Below are 7,526 nucleotides of genomic sequence, written 5' to 3' on the forward strand. Positions count from 1 at the left end.
CCACAATGTCGACTGAATCTATTGACTGAAAGGAGGATTTTAATCATTTGTTTAAAACATTTTCAAAGACAGGGGGCCTTTGAATTCCATAAATCATTGCCCTTTTCTTGTATCTTCACGCCAAGTTACAAAATGGTGTCTTTATTTAAAAGAGAAAGAGTGTGCTGCTGACAAGGAACTGGGCTTTTACTTTTAGATCCATCATGTATTCAATCGGCAGGCCACTGACAACAAAAGAGGATCTCCTGACAACCTAGCCTGGAAAAGCTAGCAGAGCTAAGCCATGTTTCTATTCAAAGTAATTTTGTGAATTCATCCACGAATGGATCTTTGATTCCTAAATCACACAGGTAACGCTGGGATTGCAACTTTGTCAAATTTACCTTCACGAGCTTTTGCGAGCAGGTGTCAATAAGCTGAGCGGAGACAATACGTTGATATCTTTCCAATCTGTGTCTCATTGGGTAACACTCTCACCCCTCATCTGAAGGCAATGGATTCAAGTCCCAGTCCAGAGACTTGAGCACAAACTGCTAGGCTGCAGTCCCAGCGCGGAAGAGCAGAGGGAGTGCTGCACTGTCAGAGGTGCCGTCTTTTGGGTGAGGTGTGAAAACAAGGCTGTCAGGTGAATGTAAGTGATTCCACAGCACGACTTGAAGAAATAGCCTTGGTCAGCATTTATCACCTAAAACAGACTATCCGGTCTAGTCACGTTTGTGGGAGCTTGCTACATGGCTACATTTCAAAAATTCCTGTTCTGCAGAAGAGTCATACGGACTCGAAACGTTAACTGTCTTTCTCTCCACAGATGCTGTCAGACCCGCTCAGTTTTTCCAGCACTTTTTGTTTTTGTTTCACATTTCGAAAGTACTTACTTAGTGTGAAGTTCTTTGGCGCTTCCTGAGGTTCTGAAAAGCACTATGGAATTGCAAGTGCTTCATTCTTTAAAGCATATTACTGAACATAAAGCATATAATACACCCTGAATTAGGAATATAATCATTCCTTATGATTAATAATAAAGTGAAATAATTATTTACTAAGCTGTCATGGCACACCAATGACAAACACATACAAGCATATAAACTGATTACATAATTCTTAGGCACTTAACTCTCTGTCTCTCTAAAAATAGATATAGACCTTCCGGGAATTCTAAGGGCAGCAACTGCAACAGAAGCTTCTGTAGTAGACACCATTAACTCCACAGACTTCATAAGTCCAAACACCAGAGAATAACAACCATCATGAGTACATCAGATCCACTGAGATTACAGTGTGTGAGGGTCTGGTTCACCCAGTAAAGAAAGGATCTGAAGTATGCATTAGGGAGCCAGAGAAGAAAGAAAGAACTTGTGTTCATGTTTCATGCCCTTGCGTTGTCCCAAGGGATAAATGGCCAGTGAATTCCTCTTTGAAGTGAAGTGTGCTCACTGTTGTAATGTAAGCCAATGTATCAGCAATAACATCATTTCACAAACAGCCAGCAAGATGATATAACTGGGTTAGACAGTTCACAGTTGTGCTTGAGAGGTAAATATTGGCCAAGACAAAACCTGACATTAATGCAACAATAGCTTGGATAAAGAGGTAGATTTTAAGAGAATCTTAAAGAAGGAGGTGTTATAGATTCTATATCTTGCAGCTATGCAGAGATGACACTAGTTTCTATATGTATAACAGGTTTTATTTCCAGTGCTTTAAAATATCCACTCCATGCTTCTAGCTGTATCTTCCAGCTCTTTCTACAGTTTTGTTTACTTTTTTCGGAGTCCACACCCAGGCTTAATCAATCAAACACAGTGAGCGTGAATTGTAAACAGACTTACATATCCAAACACAGAACAACTGAACACTACAGGAGGGGTGGAGGGATGAAGTAGATTATGGAAGGGGTGCCAGAGCGTGGAGCCTTGGGCAGGGGTCCCACATCTCCCACCCTTAGTGCACTCATGAGCCAGATGGAACTTGATTTCCCAAGTCACACTTAACATTTTATGTGGAGGCGCTCCCAAAACCACATTGCATTGCTACAGAAGTAACAGTCAGTGAAGCCTTAGTTTTAAACAAGTTTGGGACTTTGAACATGCTTTTGCTTTTGTCAAATTAATAATTTAATCATCACAAAAGTTTGTGAGATATATTGCTTCAGAGATGCGCAGAAACAAACACTGAAGAGAAACACCCTCGAGACTTTTTTATTTTGCTTTGCTGTATCTAAAGAACAGTGTCGTGAGTGAAGTCTGGATGGCTGAAACCCCATACTGGGACCTGTGATAAAGGAGCAGAGAGCACAGTTATCAACCAGAAATTCTTTCAAAGGGTGGATGAGGGGAGATCTCGATGATACTGTGGCATAAAATATAAAGATGCACAACTGAAACACATCCAGGAGCAAATCCATAGCGATAACCATGGCCTGATAGTATCAGGAATGTGGAAAACGTTTCTTCAACGTGAGGCCCTGCTTTGCATTTTCTGCCAAGGGCCCGCAGATATATGGATGGGCTAGTCACGATGTACAAGTCATTGATCCATGATTCCAGCGAGAAGCTGCCTTTGAGAGAAGCACAGGTCAAAGATAAGGATACAACACCAATCAGCCCTCTGGGAATTCCAGACTGATCAATTACTTTACGTTTTCTACCTTCACCTGATGTGAAACACCAACTGACCAGGACTGCTGTATTATACCTAAGCAATAGTTGGAAAACATTTTTTCGAACAATTATATACTGGTGTTTACTGGCAGCAAACACAAAGTGAAACTACTTTAATACAATAATATTCACAGCCATCAGCTGCACAAGAGAAAGGCAGCTGAATTGGAGATAAACTTCACCATTTAAAATCACATCCAGCTGGGACACATACATTCCTGATCAAAGTACTCCTTATCTTATTATAAAAGTAATAAAAAATGAATCTAGACTGTAAGATGTATATTCTGTGCCAGGAAGTCTCCCTTGAGGCTGGCTTCCCATGGTTGGTGAATAGGGTTCTCTTTCAGCAATGTGTACATAGGAACAGTAGGAGGCCATTGAGCCCTTCAATCCTGTTTTATCATCCAAAGAGATCATGGCTGATCTTTACCTTAACTCTATTTACCTGCTCCATACCGCCTATTAACTTTGCCAACAGGAAAATAAATCAGTCAATCTCAAATTTAGCATCATTAATTGAACTAACATTTACTACTTTTTTGTGGGAGTGAGTTCGACACTTCTACCATTTTTTGCATGAAGAAGAGTTTCCTAACACCTCTCCTGAACGACCTGGCTCTGATTTTAAGATTATACCCCCTTGTCCTTGATTCCCCAATACAGCAGAACATGTTTCTCTCTATCAACCTTATCAATCCCTTTCAAAATCCTAAAATAAAGCTCAATCAAATCACTCCTTAACATTTTATATGCTGGACTACAAGCCTAAAGTATATAATCTCTCCACATAATTTCACTTTTGGTGTTTTTGTTGGCTTTTCTGAGTGCGATTGCCATTTCTAACTGAAAGGAACAGAATCTTATTGAGCACAAATACTATGAAGGAACACTGCTGACAGCAGGAAATCTTAGGACTGGATCTTAGGAATATAGGAACATTATGATCTCAGTTAGACCATTCAGCCCTTCAATTTCCTCCAACTAAACATTGGAAAGTCCTAGGACGTTGTCTTCAGCCCCAGCACAAACTCTGTTCCCATCCCTGTCCCTGGCCAACACCTGATGCTGACCCAGAATATTCGGAATTTTGGTGTCTTATTTGCACCTGAGAAACACTTCTAATCCCATATCATCTCCATCATTAAGAGCATCTATTTCCAGCTCTGTAATATCACTGGTCTTAGTCCCTGTCTATGCCTATACCCGGTTAAGCACTTATCCATGAGTTTGTACCCTTTAGGCTTGGCTAATCTAGCGATATCCTGGCCTATTTGCAATCCTCCACCTTCCATAAACTTGAGCTCATCCAAAACTCTGCTGCCCATATCCTAACTCACGCCAGAGTCCTGTTCACCCTTCACCCCTGTGTTTGCTGACTATAGGTACCACATACAGCATGGATCAAATTCCAAATGTCCATCCTTTGTGTTTCAATCTCTTGAAGGCTGCATTCCTTCCCATCTCTGCTACCTCATCCAGTCTACAAACCTCAGGCAATTCTGCATTCCTTCAATTCTGGACTCCTGTGCATCCCTAATTCCTTTATCCTACCATTGGTGGCTGAACCTTCAGTTACTTGGGTCCTAAGCTCCAGAATTCCCTCCCTAAATATCTGCGCCTCTACACTGGTCTCTATTCCTTTAAGATGCTCCTTAAGTCCTACCCCTTTGGCTAAGTTGTTGATTGCTAGTCACATCAGTGTCAGTTGTCAGTGTTAATTTTTTTGCATAATAATGCCCCTGTGAAATGTGTAGGATGCTTAATTGCATTAAAAGTGCTATATAAAATTTAACTTGTTGTTGTTGTCCAGCGCTCTCCCGCAATTTACAAAAGGGTTTCCTTTGTCCAATGTGCAAGGCTACTGATAAAGATGGGAGGTAAATTTGTGGCAAAAAGAATAATTAGCTGGAGTGAGGGAAGTGTGCCACCTACAAACTGAGTCAGGAAAATGGCAGACATGTTTCTTCACTGAAGCACCTCAAATGATTAAGTGGTAGGTCATGAATAACAATGGAATTGGCCTTCGATGTCTACCACATGGAAGCATTGGCATATTACAAGCTCCTCTGCATTGGCCTTTCCACCAGGCACCTGTCACACAGCAGATGAGGAAACTCTTTGGCTTCCAATATTTCAACGCATGAAGTCACATCCAGGGTTGAGTGTTTACCAAGACTGGGATTGCAGGCAGTCTGCTGCAACTCTGACTGTGAGGCCACCATTCTCTGGGGTATAGCATGTATCCATCATGTGAATAATGGCAATGCCCTCACACACTTTATGGTGCAGCTCAACGTGCTTCTTTTGCAGGGTTCTTACTGACGGCTCAATAGCACGATTGCCAGTTGTCTCTAGTAGTTACCCTCCCGAGGGCCAGGGGAGGTAAGTGGGATTCTCTTTGGGATCTAAACTGGACCTAAGAAATTTGGGAATTTGGAAATTTGGAACTGAGCCAACTCTCTGTAGCAGAGATGTAATCTAATACTTGAGCTAGGCAGGTCTGCAGTACTTCAGAACACTGTTGATGATTGAGCTGACAAGCCTGGCTCATTAATGGATATGAATGGAGCTGTCATAGGAGGGGGAGGGACTCTCCCTACTTAATTCCAGACAACTCTGATAGCCAATGTCTTACTGAGTAGAATAGTCCTACGTCACAAAGCACTCCATGTTGGAAAGCTAGAACAGGTTTTGTCTGGTTAAATTCAAGCAATGCCCTGTGTACAACTGAAGTCTCACAAGAAGAATGACTCACTTGTAAAGCACCTTTCACGTCTTCAGGATGTACCAAAGCACTTTACAACCAATAAGGTACTTTTTTTTAAAGTATAGTCACTGTTGTGATATAGGAAATCTGGCAGCCAATGTGTGCAAGCTCCCATGAACACCAATGAGTTACTAATCAACATTCCAGGGGTTACCATTGACTAGAAACTGAACTGGACCAGCCATATAAATACTGTGGCTACAAGAGCAGGTCAGAGGCTAGGAATCCTGTGGCGAATAACTCACCTCCTGACTCCCCAAAACCTGTCCACCATTTACAAGGCACAAGTCAGGAGTGTGATGGTATAGCCTCCATTTACCTGCATGAATGCAGCCCCAACAATACTCAAGAAGCTTGACACCATCCAGGACAAAGCAACCCGATTGATTGGCACCCCATCCAAAGACATTCGCTCCCTCCTTCACAGATACGCAGTAGCAGCAGTGTGTACCATCTGCAAGATGCACTGCAGAAATTCACCAAAGCTCCTTAGACAGCACCTTCCAAACCCATGACTGCTGCCACTTAGAAGGACAAGGGCAGCAGATACATGGGAACACCACCACCTGGAAGTTTCCCTCCAAGTCACTCACCATCCCAACTTGGAAATATATTGGCCGTTCCTTCAGTGTCGCTGGGTCAAAATCCTGGAACTCCCTCCCTAACAGCACTGTGGGTGTACCTACACCACATGGACTGCAGCAGTTCAAGAAGGCAGCTCACCACCACCTTCTCAAGGACAATTAGGAATGGGCAATAAATGCTGGCCCAGCCAGTGATGCCCGCATCCCATAAATGAATTTTTAAAAATTGGAATCTGCTTTTTGGTGAAGTTGATTGAGGTATAAATATTGGCCAGAACACCAGGAAGGGTTCCTTCGCTTTTCTTTGAATAGTGCGGTGAGATTATGTCTGTTACATCCACCTGAGAGGGCCCCTGTTTAACATCTCATCCAAGAGACAAACCATGGAAAGAATCTTCACTCTGTTATTGGCAAACAGAAACTCTACAAGGTAAGTCATGACTCTGTGTGATAGTGTAAACGGCAAGTCGGCAATTTATTTTTATATCTCCCCCGGCTTCTTATTTCCATTGACGTCACTACAGTAGAAAGTTAAGATCTAACGCTGCTTGTGAGGATTTTTCAATATCTAAGGTTGGAGTTCTTTTAGGCAAGGTGATTGGGGAACATCTGCATATCGGAAATTAAACAAATATATATTTTGTTCAGGAAGCAGTCGATTTAAATCACTGGGAGTTGAGGGTTATGGATTGGGTGCAGGTCAATGGGATTAGCGGAATAATATTTCGGCACAGACTAGAAGGGCCGAATGGCCTGTTTTCTGTGCTGTAGTGTTCTATGGTTCTATGTGCGGTCTCTTGTTCTTTCTTAACAAATCTAACGTTTGTCTAATCAGTATCTCTGATGCAATGTTGGTTTGAAATTGCAACATTCAAAATTTAGTTCTGCAAATAGAGGAATGAGTCTATTTATAACAACTGGTTAACCCCCCTTCATTAAAATACTGGACAAAGGACATCCTTGACGATGTGCTCACCAATATTGCTACCTGTGTGTGCAATATTCACAGCCTTTGATACTTTTCCTGTGATCTAATCTAGTTGCCATATTTTCGCAGCATACAACGAAACATCTTATCGTGAATGTCAATACTGCAAACGGCATAACAAGTATATCTCATTAACACTATCTTATTATGTAACAAGGTCATAAAAATCACTGGGGTTCATTTCTAGAGGGATAGATTGAAAAGCAGTTATGTTACACTTGTACAGAATGCTGGTTAGACCACAGCACTGTGCACAGTTCCGATCTCCACATTACAAAAAGGGCTGCAGAAGCACTGCAGAAAGTGGAAAAAATATTTAGAAGGATGCCAGAAGAGAGAAGACAGTTACCTGTTAGGAAAAACTGAATAGGCTGGGGCTTGTTTCCTTTGAAAAGGCTGAGGGGTGACCCGATCCGGGGTCTTTAAAGTTATGAAATAATTTGTTAGGATAGACATAGAGAAAATATTTCCCGCTGAGGAGAGACCAAAGCTAGCAGCTGTAAATATAAACTAGTCACTAATAA

Source organism: Carcharodon carcharias, chromosome 9 (assembly GCF_017639515.1).
Source record: "Carcharodon carcharias isolate sCarCar2 chromosome 9, sCarCar2.pri, whole genome shotgun sequence".
In the NCBI taxonomy this organism is placed as follows: Eukaryota; Metazoa; Chordata; class Chondrichthyes; order Lamniformes; family Lamnidae; genus Carcharodon; species Carcharodon carcharias.